The following is a 17877-nucleotide window of genomic DNA, read 5'->3' as shown; positions in this document are numbered from 1 at the left end:
AAGAACTGTACTGTGGTTGGTGGGAAATTAGCCTGGTTCTTGGTGTGAAAAGTAATGAGGTACGTGATTCACACACACACACACACACACACACACACACACGTGTCATTGACTCCTTACATTTGATCTTAGCCAAAAGGCCAAGATGTGATTCACTGGTTCCTTGATTCCTTTAAATATGAATATCATAATAACTGTAGGACAATTTTAATATTTACCTGACATTTCTGCTAACCAATAAATTCCCATAATAAAGTAAGGATTTATAAATTAAACATGAAACAAGTTTTCTGATTTGACATTTTCATATACATATGAGCTATGCAAAGATCATAACTTTTATATACCCATACTCTTAGAGGAGACAGAAGGATGGAAATAAAAATATTTTGAAACTACTAAGGATAAAGGGAGTTAAACTAGGTAGACAAGTTTACTTGAGAGAAAAATATCACTCAGGCTGTGAGACAGGAAGGCCAAACCTCTCAGCAGGCAGGCCTTTCTAAGAAACACAGGGCATCTCTAGGGATTCCCACTGTGGAAAGGACAGATAATCTGGTTGCACACTTTTTACCCCAGAGCAGGACTGTCAGCTTTGCAAATACAAATGAGAGCATTATGAATTGCCATCCACAATTCTGAACCAGATGGTCCATGCTGACTATCTTCCAATGTTGTCAGGCATAGTTATTGAAGCATTGTTGAGACACGCGTTCAGTTAAACAAAATACTACAGTAATAAGAAAGAATTTGCTTTGATTTTAAATTTCAGAAACAAGGATCTGTAAAATATCATTTTTTTCAATGTGAACTAGCACACCAGACTTCGGTATTTAAGTAGGCTTTGCTTCCATACATCACTAGTCACCTTCCCCAACAAATTAATTTCATTGTGGAAGAAAGAGAATCTGTTTAAAATTTGGAAATGCTGAAGATTGCTGAAGCTACATGAAAAATTTCACTTATTTTAAGTTAAATAAACCAGTAAAGTGAAACAAAGCTGCAATGTGAACCATAACTTATCTCTCTTGTTAGGTGGACACATGTTTAAATGTTCAGGTGTCATACAGAACAAATACTTACAAAGCTAATTAATTTATTTAACCAAAAATTATTGGCTGCCTCTACATGCCAAGCAGTATTCTAATACTTAGGATATATCAGAGAACAAGAGAAAAGTTTAACCATATAAAGCTTATATTATAGCAGGAAAGATAGAAAATAAACAATGAAGTGTGAAAGGTGCTATTTAAAAAAGCTGAAGGAGAAGGTAGAGAGATTCTTCTCCTGGATTGCTGAGGAGTGGTGGTTGTATGTGGGAGGCAGTGATTGGGAATATCGTAGAGATTGGGAATATCGTAATACAAAGAGTTTGGTCAGGGTGGCCTCTGAAGTGGCTCAGAACATGCCACTCCAAAATATGTCACTTTGGTGTAAGAGTTATTTTGAGCTGAAGGCAATTGAGAAGCAGCAGATACAGGAGAAATATCCTGCCCTCCCCTTTGTTCTTAAAAGCAGAGCATAAATTTCCCTGTGTAAGGTGGACATAAATTCTGCTTTTGTAGGTTCCCCATCTCCTACATCTGGAGGAGAACAACCTTAATCATGGAGGATGGAGGCTGGCACCAAGGCAAATCTACATAAACAGACTTTACTAAGTAACCCTTATCTACCCTTACTTTTCCAAATTTTACCCTCTGACAATTAACCAGCCCTAGAGCCCAAAGCCCCCTCTCCTTTGTGTCACTTCCTCACAGTTTATCACTCTCTGTTAAAATGACATACAAGCTCCCGGTCTAACTGCCTGTTTGTGCTTTCACTTCTTTTCGGTAAAGCCCTCATACACATAAAAATATTAACATCAAAAAAATCTGCATACGTTTTCTTCTGCTAATGTAGCTTCTGTTCATTTAATTCACAGGACCTCAGAGACTGAATCTAAGAGGGTAGAGGAAAAGTATTCTCCTCCCCTACACTTCATCAAGGATAGAATTTTTGAGCACAGACCTGAAGATGGTGAGAGGGTGAGGGAACTAGCCACAGAGAAATGAGGGGAAGAGCATTCTAGATTGGACAAAGCAGGTTGTGCAAATGCAAATGCTCAAAGGAGGAAACATTAGGTCAGATATGACAGGAGTGGGAGACAGGGCAGAGAGCACTTCATGCGACAACTGTAAAAGTGTTGGCTTTCAGCAGGTGAGTAGGGAGCCACTGCGGGGGTTTTAGCATAAGAGAGACAATTATGGGGGATCCATGGGTGGATCAGTGGTTTGGCACCTGCCTTTGGCCCAGGGCATGATCCTGGAGTCCCAGGATTGAGTCCCACATCAGGCTCCCTGCATGGAGCCTGCTTCTCCCTCTGCCTGTGTCTCTGCCTCTCTCTCTCTCTCTCTCTCTCATGAATAAATAAATAAAATCTTAAAAAAGAAAGAGAGAGAGACAATTATGTGGCTTATATTCCAAAAGGATCCTGGTTGCTGTATAAAAGCAGACCATGGAAAGGCAAGAGCAGAAGCAGTGAGACCAAATGTAAATAATTTTACTATATCATGAAAGTTATCATCTCTTACTCAATGCCTAGAACCAATGAGGTTTTATTAACATTTAGAAAGATCTGAGGGTGGAGGCACCTGGGTGGCTCAGCCCGTTAAGTATCTGCCTTCAGCTTCAGTCATGATCCTGGGGGGGTCCTTGCTCAGCAGGAAGTCTGCTTCTTCTTCTCCCCCTGCTCATGCTCACTCTCTCTTTAATGAGTAAAACATCTTAAAAAAAAAAAAAAAAAAAAAAGATCCCAGGATATGTGTGCGTAAGGCATCCATATATCTGAAACAGAATATACATTTTGTATTTTTAATATTCTCATATAATTTGTGGAAATAATATATGTGTTATTGAACCTGTCCTCCAATTAGCCTAAAAATCATCTCATTTATCATTTTATTTATCCCCATGCAATTGGTAAATAACTACGCCTTCTGTTAGTAGAGACATGAACATAGGCCTAGAATCATATTTTTGCTGGCATTTTACTACTTAGGTTCTTTCTAATATATGTGGTTTAGGAATGGATTATACAGCTCAAGTATTAACATTTTGATATCTGGCATTTTGTAACATGAAGCCAAATTCCAGTTTCAATGTTTTTTTCTTTTTCTGTGCTTTGTGTGTGTCTGTGTACTTGTGTGTTCTTTCTAGCGGCAAGAGGGATTGGAAAGAAGCATAAGCCTAGTTGGAACCTGCATTCAGCATCTAAGGGATGGAGCATGGGGATGGGAACAAGGATACAAGGGAACTGAGTGCAGCCACTCACATTGTCTGAAAACAAACAAAGGCACAAGGACCCAGGTAGGAGAGCAAATCACCACCAAACTTCAGACTTCAAAGAAAAATTATAGTGAAAGGGACCAAGATCTCACATGACAGATCCAAAGTCCTTATATTATTCTTATACTTACAAATATACAAATAACTCACTAAACCAGGATGTGCCCATTTAAAACACAGCTAGTTCCTCTTTGCCATCTCTCAATCTTTGGCATGCTTTCAGAGTTCATTTCCAGCACACTGTACATTTATTTTTACTTTATTGTTTTTATATTATTAATTTAAAAATTACGTGGCAAAAATGCAGTGACCATTCAAGAAGATAAGGCTGAAGAGGTAAGCAGGGGCCAGACCATGCAGGGCCTTGTCAACAGTTTTATTTGTTTCTGTATTTTAAAACTTGGGCAACTTAATTACTATTTGTGTCTGTTTCACCTCCTTTTCAAAATGTGGATAATATTAAAACGCATTTCATATGGTGCCCGGATTATATGTAGTGGTTAGCAGAATGCCAGGTACATTGCTATCTTTAAATAAGTGTGCTCCTTCCTGATCTTAGTATTAAAATTTTTCAGAAGTTCTGGGGTGCCTGGGTGGCTGAGTCAGCCAAGTGTCTGCCTTCAGCTCAGGTCATGATCAGGGTCCTGGGGTGGAGGCTCCTGTCAGGGTCCCTGCTCCATGGGGACCCTGCTTCTCCTTCTGCCCCGCCCCCCCAATGCTGGTGCTCACTCTCTCTCTTTCTCTCTCTCTCAAATTAGTGAATAAAATCTTTTAAAAAAATTTCTCCAGAACTTCTCTAAACATTACTCTATAAAGAAATCTGGGGAACTGGAAAAAGGCATATAAAACTGAGGGCAATTAAATGCCAGAGAGCCAGAGATGGCACTCATACTCGAACCTGTTAGAGTTGTGGGGAGGAGACTTTAGATGTAAACGTTTCCCAGTGTCTCCATGAACCTGTGGCAAGAATCTGACCCTTAATTATGATTCTGAACTAATGAGGCAACAGTAGCTAAAACTTGCTGCCAGCAAACACAATCTCAAAAGCAGTAGCCGGGGACTTCAGACATGTGCAAACTAGACAAAGCGTATTGGCGTTAGCAATAACTGCACACTGGCGCTTCAGTTTGCAGGAACCCTGGAGGGAATCTCTTCACCGCTGTTGTGTCGATGTCCCTTTCATGTTAGACAATCCCATTAACATCGCAATTCCATTGTGCATTGCTCTGAGGGATTGTGTACAATGATCATCTTTGAAGAGGGAGAACGCTGACCCAAGAATCGGGTTTGCTTATTTATTTGATAGGTGAAATGTTATCTTTCTCTCATCTATCTGCCTATCCACGTACGTATCCCTAAGCACTCTCGAATCAGTGGGTGATAAAAAGTAACAGTAGTTAAAATGCACAAAACCTAGAGCTGTGAAGATCAAGGGGTTCGGAACATGTTCACCCCAAAATATGCCACCTGGGCATGCTGATTATTGTGAGCTGAAGGCCCTGGAGAATCAGTGCATACGGGAAGGGCCACTGGTGTCCCTCTCTGTACCTAGAAGCAGGGCATCAGACTTCCCACAGGAAAGGCCCTCCCTATACGAGGAAAGGTGCACATTCTCATCACCAGAGACAGAGCGTGGACACCATAACGGACCTGCGTGAACAGACCTTCTAAACCCTTCTCTTCCATTCTTTTCCTCCATGGATTTCATAGTCATTGACCCACACTTTACTGCCCCAGCCCAACCTCTTTTGTTTCATTATGTCCCCACGATTTATTTCTTTTTATTTTTAAAAGTATGTAAGCTTTTGGATCTCACAGCTCCTTTGGGGTCTTCAGTCTCCCTGTGAGGACTCTTCTTACACTTAAAAAATATTACATGTTATTCTATATGTTGGCAAATTGAACACCAATAAAAAATAAATTTATAAAAAAAACTAAAACTATAAATACTTTTAAAAAAATAAAAGGAGAAAACCTTCTTGAATAAATAAATAAATAAATAAATATATTACATAAAATGTATGTGCTTTTCTCCTGCTAACCTGCCTTATGTCAGATTCTTACAGCTAATTCACAGGTCGAACCGAAGAACCTAAGAGGGTAGAAAGATGTAGCCAAGGGGGGTAGCCAACCTACAAGGGGGGGGTGCATGACTAAACAAAGCACAGTCCCTTTGATGGCCTCATGCACTATTTTACAGCAGCAGGTGCTTTTTACTGGTGCTTTTTACTCATAAGCTCTGGCCTCAGGACTGAGATGAAATGGTGAGGTGAATTAATGATGCTGCACATTCTTTGACCCATCTTGCCACGCAATGGGGTTGACTTTCCCACTCCTCAGCCAAGTGGCAGAGGTAAGACTATATTCTAGGGCCCATCTTTCCCTTAGAGCCTAGAGCTTCTCTATCAACAATTGGATTGCCCTGCAAGAGAGACCACATGGAGAGACCAGTGGGAGGGCCCAGCCAAGCCCAGCGTCTCTGCCATCCCTGTGAAGATCCATCAGAAATGTGAGAGGAGTTCTCTTCATCCTCCAGACCAGCCTCTGTCAGCTGATTTCCCCCAAGCAAAGCCCAACCAGCACCAAAGGGCACAGAGCCCCATAACCAGTGGAAGATGCCAGGCCAAACCACTGAATTCTGGGGCGGTTTGTTTGCAGCAACAGATAAATTGAACAGGTGAAAAAGTAAATTTTAACAATCAAAGGACGTTAACTGCATCATACCAAAATAGATAGGATGAGAATCCCAACCAGTGAGTGGAACCTTTAATGCTTGCTCCTTCTGAGCGTCACTTGTGACTCATGCTGCGCTATGTGTGGAATCCCACTGGGTCAGCTGGATCAGGTTTCCTCCTCAACACTTTGAACTTCCCTCTCAGGCTGCAGGTGAGAGGCATGAAACAGAAAACAGTCAAACAAACAAAACCTTGGCTACACAACTGTTCATCTTTCTGAAGAAAGGAAAATTAAATGACAAACCATCCCGTGTAATGTGTGACATCCTGGGGCCCCCATCTGGGGTAGAAGAGGACAGAGAGGAGGATTGAGGAGTTGTTCAGAATTCCTGGCAGGTGGGCAAGTGTTTTTAGGAAATTAACTTGCCACTTAATTATTGAGGTGTCAAGTTAATTATTATTAAAGTATCTTATTCTAGGTTGTACAGCAATGGAAGAAAAGAAGAGAGAATCCCATCAAATCTCAAGGAAAAACAATGAGCACAACCACAGTCCTTCTTTCTGCAGCTGGACCTGTAACCATAGATTATATTGCAACTTACTTCCTCCGCTATCCATTTCCCATTCTCTCTGCCCTTAGCCACCCCTTCCACTGGTTATGGCTCACTCCAGAAGCTTCTGAACCATGACCCCTGCCTGTACTGAGTTTTAGCTTTTCATTGACTTTTGTCACAGAACATGGAAACACTTAGAGGTACATCAAGTGCTTTCTTGCATTTCAAGCATTCGTAAACCTGTACGGTGATAGCGTGTTATATGGAGTGCCATAGGGTTGGGGGATCAAGAGTTACTTTTGCCAACTTCAGATTCTCTGTTTACAAAATAGAAGTAAGTAATAGCAGCCTGTCTCCTTCTGGTTGCAGACATTAGCTACCTGAGCCCCACTTTCAGAGCACGTGACAGCTGGGGGGCTGGGGGCCAGGACCACCCCCTGGGTGGGAGGGAGGCACAACCTAAAACTCCAATAGCACAGGAGTGCAAAGGCCTCACTGCCAGAGGAGGCGGGCTTGGAACCTACAATCTGAAGAGTCAGGTAAAAAAAAAAATTGTGAAGGCACTGCCAGCCAACCCCACCCAAGGAGAGACTGGAAGAGCCAATGACCAACGTGCAGAGAGAATGGGCTTAGAGAGAGCAGAGTGACGTCTGGCAGCGTGAAAGGTCCTGGCTGGTTCTGGCACTGGACACATGCAACTGATGCATCACCCATTTTCCTCTCGATGAGAAGGCGACCTCTTGTTTCACATGCCTACTGCCGGCACCTCAGCAGACTACCCATCCCATGGTTTGCACAGCCCCATAAACCTGATTTCCAACCTGCACACACAGTAGGAAAACCCATTCTGATTTAGCCTATGAATTGACTCAGTCTTCCCATTTGTGTTGTGCATGTCAAGCTGGTCCCTCTGCACTCTTCCATTTGGCTCTGTTTGGGGGAAGTTTCCCTGAAGCAGACTGGAATCTTGAAATTAATGCCCATCCCAAGGCCACAGCTAAGAATCATATCATTTCATATTTGTAATAAATAGTATAAAATATACAATCTTTTACATGAGCACTGCTGAGCTCTCTAATTCTAAACTCTGGTTTTTGGCTTCAGCTTCTAATTTTACTAAAATCTCTCATTTTGTCATCTTGGGTTGAAGGAGATCTATTATCTGCTTCCAGGATTGTTGATAATAATACAGTCAAGAATAAGCTACTGAATGTGATTACAGTACACTTGCATACAAGTGCATATGTGTGTGTGCACGCTTGTGGAACTCAAAAGGAAAAAAAAAAGAAGTTAGCACATCTTGGGAAAATTAAGGAGAAGAGGAAAGAAAACCCCCAGTTCAATTAAATCCATGTTCTCTAGCTATTTTCGGTTTGGTTCTCGTGGTAAATCACCTGATTTGTGCCCCTGGAAACTTCAGATCTTCCTTCTACTCCCTTCTATTTTATTTCTAAGGTCTTGGCCAAAAGTAGCTGATGCCGGAATTCCTCCTTTCAGCAAATCCTTTGATCACTCACACAGACCCACCTACTCAAATAGTTTGTCACCTTCTCTTTGTACAGCTTCCCTGATGGGCTCCACAGGCACCAAAAAAACCAGCAGTGACCTTGGACCAGGACTCACCATGAACTTGAATGCGTGGGCCACATGTTGACACAAGGCGAACATCAAGGTTATTACAGACATAAATGTTTGAGAAAAAAAAACTAACTTCCAACCAAAGCAAAATCAAAGTCCTTACAGAGTGTTTTCTTTAATAATATTAACAGATAATAATTCTCCAGATTATTTTACTCTTAGAAAATATTGTAATCAGAAAATATCTTTGAATGCCCATTGAGGACATTTGTTTAAAGATCTTGATCCCAGAGGATCCCTGGGTAGCTCAGCGATTTAGCACTTGCCTTCAGCCTAGGGTGTGATCCTGGAGACCCAGGATCGAGTCCCACATCGGGCTTCCTCCATGGATCCTGCTTCTCCCCCTGCTGTGTCTTTGCCTCTCTCTCTCCCTGTGTCTCTCATGAACAAATAAATAAAATCTTAAAAAAAAAAAAGATCTTGATCCCAATTGTTGAATTTATAGCTTTTGTGATAGCTAAAATGTGTTTCATCAGGAGTAACTTGATATTTTTCACTCTTTTATCCAACAGATAGATAGATATAGATATACTATGTTGGAGAATCAACAGGCTGGAAAACATGACAGAGTTTCTCTCTGAAATATATCACATAGATCCTGTTTCTGCCTTTTAAACTGTGACTTTTGAAAGGCAATTACTCCTATTATGCTCATGAGAAAAGACCTCCCAGTTAAAAATAGATCATACAATAATATTACAAACATAAATGAAATTAAGGAAGGAATTTTTACGATATCAAAAGAAATTTATCATTGAATATTTCACTTTTTCCTTCACCTAATTATAGACTACCTATTGATTATCAATCAGGTATGAGGGAGGATCTTTACTGTAGACAAAATGCTATAAAAGAAAGACATGTTTTCTATTTTAAGAGAGCTTAGAGTTTATTAAGGTGTGTAAAACATGTAAGTGAACAAAATTAGACTAAATAAGAGGAAGAGTTAATTGCCATAGTGGGGTATGCTTGTATTATTGGTGACATTTTGGGAAAAGACAAGATTTTGAGCTCAGGAAATACTAGTAAGTTTCTACTACTAGTATCTACTACTACGTAGTAGATAATATTTATACTAGGCAATAATTATCCTAGGCATTCAGGATACAAAAAAAAGCACAATATGAACCTTGACTTTGAGAAACTTATTACTTATTAGGGCAATGTGATTATGACCTATTTATAAGACCAATACCAAGCTAAGGGCTTTGCATTTCATCACATAGTCAGGAAGGAGCTGCTGAAAGGTTTAGGAGCAAGAAGACTTGGGTAGATTTCAAACTGAGAAATACAGGTCGTGCGTCCAACAGCTTTGTGTGGCAAGACTAGACGCAGAGATACCCTCTAGACTTTGTATTTTGCAGTGTCACTTAGAATGGAAAAGAATGGGTATATTTGAAAATATTTTTGTGTTAAATCAATTGGAATTACTGATGTGTATGACACTAAAACTTAGATGAGAGAAAAGGAGAGAGAAAGGGCAGGAGGGCAAGACTTCCCAGGGTGAGGTCTGGCTACTTTGCCAATGGATGCATAGAATCCAAGAAAGAGCCGATCATGCATGCGAGAGATGGGAAAGATAATATAAGGTCTGAGATGAGAGTGTCTATCTGCAGGATGCAGTTTTAGATGAAAAAGACCTAAGATCATTCAATTCCAACAGAAAAGCTATTTTAAAAATCTAAAAATCTCTAGGCTGAAAAGAAATGATACCAGAAGGAATCTTCCCAAATCAGGAATGAAGGGACAGCAAAAGAAATAGTAACTATCTATCTAAAGTAATGGAGTATTTTTCCAGTGCTAAAAATCTTTAAACTATGTCTGGCTTTTGACAGCAAACATTCTGACTTTGTCTGGGGAGAGTTCATTAGGTGGAGAGAGCTGTGATTCACCTGGAAACCACAATAGCGAGGGGAGGCTGAGCAAGTCTACGGGGTTGCAAGTCTTCTACGTTTTCCTTGGTGGGGTAAAATATGAACTTAAAGAAGATTGTGATGTCAGACATTTGTATTTTAATCCCTTGATGGACCACTTAAAATAATAAGAGATGTTGGTTAAAAAAATACGTTAAAACGAAACATTAAAAAATATTCAAGTGAGCCCAAAAAGAAGACAAATGTGTTATTCTACCCAGACTAATACACAGGCTGGGGGCTTAAGACAGAGACATTTGCTTTCTCACAATTCTGGAGGCTGAGAGTCCACCATCAAGGTGCCAGCAGATTCCATTTCTGATGAGAGATGTCTTCCTGCCTTGCAGGTGTCCTCCACTTCACCGTGCGTTCACACGACCTCTGCTCTGTGTGCACACAGAGAGATGAAGAGAGAGCTCTGCAGTGTCTGTCTCCTCTTATAAGGGAATTAATCCAGCTGGATCAGGACCCCACCCTCCTGACCTCATTTAACCTTAATTGCTTCCATAAAGGCCACGTCTCCAAACACCATCACACTGAGTGTCGGGGCTTCAACATAGGAATTTGGGAGTTGGGGTGTCACAAACAGTCAGTCCACAGCATCAGGGAGAAGGATCAGAGAAGCAAACAACAGAGGTGACAAAAAATAAACAATAAAACGATACAACTAAGCCCCACAAAATCAATAAATACATTAAATATCACTCATCTAAATACACCAAGTAAAAGATGAAGACTGGCAAGCTAGATTTTTTTTTTTTAATCTCAACTATGTGGTGTCTGCAAGAAGCCCACTGTAAATATAACACTATGGAGAGGTTAAAAGGGAACAGGATGGAAAAAAATAAAAGAGATAACCCATGCAAACACTAATCAAAAGAAAGCTGTGCTGACTGCATAAACATTAAGGCAAAGTGAACTTCAAAAAGAATGAAGTTTGAAAGGGCTAAAGGAGGTCATTACCAAAGGATAGAAAGGTCAATTTACTGAAAAGACATAACAGTCCTGCATGTATATTCACTAAACAACAAGCAATCAAAATACATTTTAAAAATTGATAGGACAGAAAGTATGTGTAGACGGATTAACAATTATATTTGAAGATAGATACAGAAAAAGCATCTGATAAAATCCAACAAACCCTCATGATAAAAACATTCAACAAACCAGAAAGGACTTTTTGAAACCTATCAGGCATCCACAAAAAGCCCACAGCTAACATCATACTTAACGGTGGATGATTGAATGCCTTTTTCCTGAGATCAAGAACAAGATAAGGATGTCCACAGACACAACTCCATCCAACACTGAGTTTCTACATGGGGCACTTAGCCAGGAAAAAGAAATCAAGGCATAAAGATCAGTGAGGAGGAAGTAAAACTATCTTTATTTGTAAATTTAATGATCTTCTATATAGAAAATCCTAAGGAATCTGCAAAAAAAAAGAAACCCTATTATAACTAATAAACAATTTTAGCAAGGCAAAGGATGTAAAATCAAAATACAAAAATTCATTGTATTTCTATATGTTAGCAATGAACAATTCAAAAGCCTAAATAAATATACTTTTATTTACAATGGTATTCAAAATGATGAAATATTTAGAATAAATTTCATAAAGTAATTATAAGACTTGTACACTGAGAACTATAAAATACCTTTCAAAGAAATTAAGGAAAATTTATTAAATAGAAGGATATACCACAATTATGGGCAGGTAGACTTAATACTGTTGAGATGACAAAAATCCCTAAATTGATGTACTGATTCAGTGCGAGCTCTATCAAAATCCCAGCTGGACTTTATATATAAATTAAGAAACGAATCCTATAATTTTACATGAGAATGCAACGCATTCAGAATAACCAAATCTTGAGAAAGAAAACACTTGGAGGACTCACACTCCCAAGTTTCCAAACTTACTACAAGACTAGAGTAATAAAGACAGTCTGATGCTGTCATAGGCTGAACATAGAATTCAATGTAACAGAATTGAGAATCTAGAAACACACTTTAATTTATCGTAAAGTGAATTTCTAAAAGGCTGACAAGGCAAGTCAATGGACAAAGAACAGTCTTTTCAACAAATTGAGTGGAAAAAGAATCCTTCAATAACCAAATGGATCAATGAACTATGGTTTATCCATACAATGAATACCATCCAGCAGCAGAAACAGTGGACCGCCGAGACATCCATCGACTCAGATAGGTCTCAAATACATTATATGAAAGCCAACAAATCAGACCCAAAGGCTCCACACAGTGTGATTCTAGTTATATGTCATTCTGGAAAAGAGAAAATGACAGGAACAGATTGGCAGAGGCTTTGACTACACATTTCACCACCAGGAGCTTTTTTGGGGATGGGGAGCTCTTTTATAACCTTGGTTATGATGATCACATGACTCTATACATTTGTCAAAAAGTACAAAATTATGCACAGAAAGTGAATTTTATGGTCTATAAATGTAAAATTGCACAAAGAAACACACAACCAAATCTATCCTTTACCTGAAGTAATTCAAGAAAAAATTCTGACTTTCAATGTGATATAATTCTGGAATTTTGTTCAACTATTATTTGCCACAATTATCTTTAATGTGGCTTCTCAGAGGAAAAGGATTCATTCAGTTTGAAAGTCTCCTTAAAGAAAAATAATCTTAAAAACCACTAACTTAGGGGCGCCTGCGTGTCTCAGTCACTTAAGCATCTGCCTGTCTTAACAGTCAAGCATCAGGCTTTCTGCTCAGCGGGGGCGTTTGCTTCTCTCTCTCCCTCTGCCCCTTCCCTTGCTAATGCTCTCGCTCTGTCTCTCAAATAAATAAATAAAATCTTTTTTAAAAAATTAAAAATTAAAATACACAAAACAACTAATTCAAATCAATTTGTGTCTGGAAATATCTGACCAATTTGTGTTTTCTACATAGTCTAAAATAATTTGCTCTATTTACATAGTCAAGTTTTCATTTTGGGGAATCTGAATCCATGGAAGTACAGAATTACATCCCATTCTCATTGAAAGTTTGAATAAATAAACAAGTCATTGATTTTTAAGCACCTCCAGAGGAGGTGACTTTAAAATCCCATTCTTAATGAGCTCTAGAATCAGCTCTGTCTTCTGTAATGGGTTTCATATTAATATTTCATTACTGTTCATTTCTGTAACAGCTGAAAGCTATTGCCTTGCTGCCCAAATGCCTATAAAGTGCTTCCTGTCTTTACATGGGACCAAACCCACCAAAGAGCTTCTACCTGGGAGCTCATGAGGTGGAGGAAGGAGGTGGGGGGACAGCTTTTACTCAGAAGTGTGAACACAGCCCATCTCTCAGACAAGCAGATTGTTCGCCTGGCTTATAGAACTGAGTAACAGATGGTTATTTTGCGGGTAGATCCCATGTAGAGTTAAGGATAATGGTATTTGTCTACTCCCTTGAATTTTTCTCTGTCTTCCTCATGAATTGCTTCAGTAAATTTCCTAAATTTATATTTGCCAGTCATCTTGTTTATCTGAATTTCAGGAGTATTTAGCCAATGGTTACAAATCCCCAAAGGTCATGGTTTATGAAGCATGACTCACCACAAGCTTACTTCCAGTTTAGCCACGATTTCAAATTTTAATAGACTATTATCATCATCACCACGATTATTATAACAGGTATCTTTAGTAAAATCAGAAGACTTTAGGATTCTCAAACTTTCGGATTAATAATTTTAAAAAGGAAAAAAGAAAAAGCCATTGTGGGATGTTTTTACAAGAGTTCATCTGAACAGTTCCTGTTATTCCTTGTTCCTATTGAATCATATCCTGTGATTCAACTCCAGGCATAATAGTTTTGCACGGCTCTTGCTCTACTTAGGATGGCCATATACTATTCATACAAAAGTGCCACAGTCTGAAATGATACAGATATCTGCATGTGGAATAAGTTAAGCAATACATGTAAATACTGCCAAGCAGCATGTAAATAGATTAAGGGTGTTTACTTTCAAGAGGAGGTTAATGTCTCTGAAGCACAATTGGCAAGCATACAGCTGTGAACCGGGAAGGAGCCGGGCTTATGCACAGTTACACACATTGATTCATAAACTGTACGTGAGGTTGAGCTGGCATGGTCTTCTGGCAATAACAAACCTTTCTTCGCAAAGCTTATCTGTAGGGATGTGGTCAGTCTCTACTAGGGACTGACCAAACTATTTCCTGTGAAGTTTGCCACGAGTCACAGGGTAAAGGTTATTAAGTGGTAAAGAACTTGGAAAGGTTGCTCAGGTATCTTAGTGGAAATATTCTCAAAAGACATAGAAACATAAGGAACGTTGCTTATATCATCACCAGTGATTGAAAGTGAACTCAGCCTTAGCACGTAAAACTGAAGTGTGTAAAAAACTTTTGAGACTATAGGGAAAATTTGATCCCTAACTGGATATTTCATGATATTAGGAGTTCTTAATAAACTTTTTCAGTGTGATAATGGCGTTGAAGCTATATTTTGTAAAAATTCTTATCTTTGGGGGTAAGCATTGATTACAGTTGCAACGATGTCTGGAATTTGCTTCAAAATAATCCAGGACATGGGAGAGAGAAAGGAGGCTTTAGATGAGGCAAAGTTGACCTTGGGTTGATGTCATTGGCAGGTGTGTGATGGATCCAGGAGGCAAGTGATAGTTCTGAAACACGCTTGGCCCCAGAGGGTCCATGATACCAGGCGCTCTCCTTCATCTATTTGTCTTTACAATTTTCCACAATAACAAGTTTAAAAAAATCAATATGTTTTTAGGAAGGATTCCTAGTACTTCCCTAATGAATATTCTATTCTCCTAAAACTTACATGGGGATTGCCAAACAGACTCAATGTAAGCTCTAGACGACCAAGCTATATGTTGTTAAATGGAATTCTTGTGGTCTTTTTGTTGTTGATGATGATGATGATGATGATTATGATGATGTTGTGGGATTTTTGCAGGGGAGGGGAGAATATTTATTTAATAACTTCAAAGTTTATTTGCCTCAAATGTTCCCAGTTCTCTGTCCATGTCATGTTTTCTCCTCTTTTGTGTTTCTTACCCTCCTTTTTTTCTCTTCCTTCTTACCCTCCTTTATTCTCATGCTTTATCCAGTATTTGCAGTGGCTCTCTCTCTCTCTCTGAGAGTCAGCTGGTGGATCTGATCTGTCACCACTGGATACTGAAACTGTCCTCTGCTGCTCTGCACTTACTGATGGCTCCTTGGTGACATTTCCAGAGTAGACATGGCTGGGTGAGGTTATGTCAGAGGGACATAAAGAAGAAGAGAACAGTAAAATTGCAAGAAGGGAAACGTTAACAGTTTCCTTATCCCTACTTAAAAACCCAGAAAAAAATCCAACCAACTCACCAAAGATAATATCATTAACTCAAAGTTCCAAAGAACTGGGGATTTAAATAAGTTAGGATCCTTATCTTTTTAATCTTCTCTACTAAAGAGAATGTCCTCAGTTCCTTAGCTGGTTTTTCACCCTGTCCTACAGAACAGGGCTTTTAGGGGGGTTAGAAATAGGGGAGGGAAGATCAGTGTCGAGGGCTGGCCCCATCTCGTGTTTGTGGAAGAATGAGCCTAGGGTAAATGAGGTGAGAATCAAATCCTGCCGGCCATTTGCTGATGTGTAAACTTGGATCAGTGGTTCAATATCTCTGAATATTATTTCCTCAAAAGGAAATTGGGATTTCCTATTTGAGACATAAATAATATTTTATTTATAAGTTGTCTTGAGGATTAAACTGATGAGAAAATGTAAATGAAGTATGAATCTACCGTTCTTCCTAAAACATTGTAGGAACCCATTAACTATGAATTCCCCTCCATCTTTATACTACTCCTAATTACATTCAGCACAGAAGGGGATAATTTAAAAAATGAAATGGGATTGCACGTCATGTCTCCTGGATTCTGGAAGATAAGGTGGACATCTGTGCACCTTCTTGTTTCCTTCCTCTTCTGCTAGCACGAGCCTGGAGAATTTGGCTCCCTAATTACAAAGAAGATAAAGGGAATTCCAGCACCCTGAAGCAAGTGTTCCTTCAGGTAGTCAGCCCATGAAGGGCATGTGGGAGGCTCGGAAAGAAGAAGGGGCTGGTCAGAGTAGTAGGTGGATGTGGCAAGCCATTCAATATGTCTGAGCCTCAGCCGGCTCCTCGACGAAGTAGGGATAATCCTATCATTTGTGAGTGCTTGCACATGCTGGCCGGACAATCAAATTGCTTATTCCATGAACTCAGTTTGAGAAGTTATAAAGCCCTGTATAAGCATATAATTTTAGCTTAGGGTATGAGCCGCGGCGTTGCAATATACTTAGGTCTCTGAAGAAAATAATTCAAATGCATGCATGCATACAGACATGCACAAGCACAACAAAACCTCAAACGCCAGCCAACGTGGCCCCAGAGGTGGGTGAGGAACAGAGTGTGACTCATCTCTTGCCTCGGAAAAGGAAAGCGTTGATTGCCTTTTACAGAGTTACTGATAAAAATTCACTCTCTTCCTTGACTTGTAGCCTTTGCCCCACAGATTCAGGAAGCCCCCAAAGCAATTCCCAAATAGAATTTGGACTACAAGTGAGACAACCGGTTAAAAAAAAAAAAAAACCTGGCCAAAACCCATCATTTTTTACAATTTAAATAATGCTGTAAAACCTGGAACTAGGAACAGTTATGTTTTTGGAACTTGGAATTTGTTTCGTAATAATAGAATGAGTGTTTGTTATAGGAAGAGCCGCCAAGAGGTTGATTCTTCCTCAAGAAAATATTGCCTGTGATTAAGAGAAGTATTTCTTTCTCATTGATGGATTCATGTTAATGAAGAGGAATAATTCTTGAAATGGCCATATGCAAGGAAGTCCAGCATAGTTTAAAAGTTATCATAGCCTTGATTTTTATTATTTTGGTTTTTGTGTCCTCTCATAATCAGTGAGTGTGGTAGCAACATGTATTGTGTGGAGCTTAAGTCTCACTAAATGCCAGCCATGGGCGCCCAGACCCTAAAGGCTCTGATTCCTTTCTCCCTGGTCCTGACCAGAACCAGGGGTATTTCAAGAGCTTGCTTGTGTGTCAGGTCTGAACTTCCTATCCCACTGTAGTCTCAGTCCCCGGAGGGCATGGAGGTGAGCACTCAAGATCACCGCCTCCCTGGCACCTGAGGTGTGTCCCCAGCCAGGAAGCCAGGAAATGGGCCTCTGACTCACCTATTTCCCAGCTCTGTACTCGCTTCACTTGGGGGTAGAGTTCACTTGGGGGTAGAGGACACCAGGGTGCCTAGAAATATTTAGGAACTCTACCTGTGTGTTTACCTGTATGAAGACCCCCTACATGGAATGGAAGGGGGTGATGTAGGATTTCCCACTTCATCCACGCCCACCCCTAAAGCTGGTAAAACAAAAGCAGGGTCTCTGAAATTTGGAGATTCGGGGGCTCCTGCATGGGAAGCCGTGATGATGTCATCACCTGGACTGGCAGCTGGGAAGGCAGGCATCTGGTGGGAAAGTGTAGTCTCAGTCCTCGGTGAGGGGCTTCCCGACACCTGCCAGGAGGGCAGTGACTAGCTGTTAATGCTAAAGATCAGTGACAAGATTCAGGGGCGACTTAAGGGGCCAAAGGACCAGGCTGAGTCTTGTGGAGGCAACCACAGAGCTCTGTGGCTCACAATGCTGTGAAGTGGTTGGATTCAATGAAAAATAAACTGGGAAGGTTAACCATAATCCACTCAAGTTATGGTGACTACGGTCCCATGGTGGCAGGAACATG

Source organism: Canis lupus, chromosome 2, assembly GCF_003254725.2.
Source record: "Canis lupus dingo isolate Sandy chromosome 2, ASM325472v2, whole genome shotgun sequence".
Lineage (NCBI taxonomy): Eukaryota > Metazoa > Chordata > Mammalia > Carnivora > Canidae > Canis > Canis lupus.
This window is presented reverse-complemented; position numbering follows the sequence as displayed.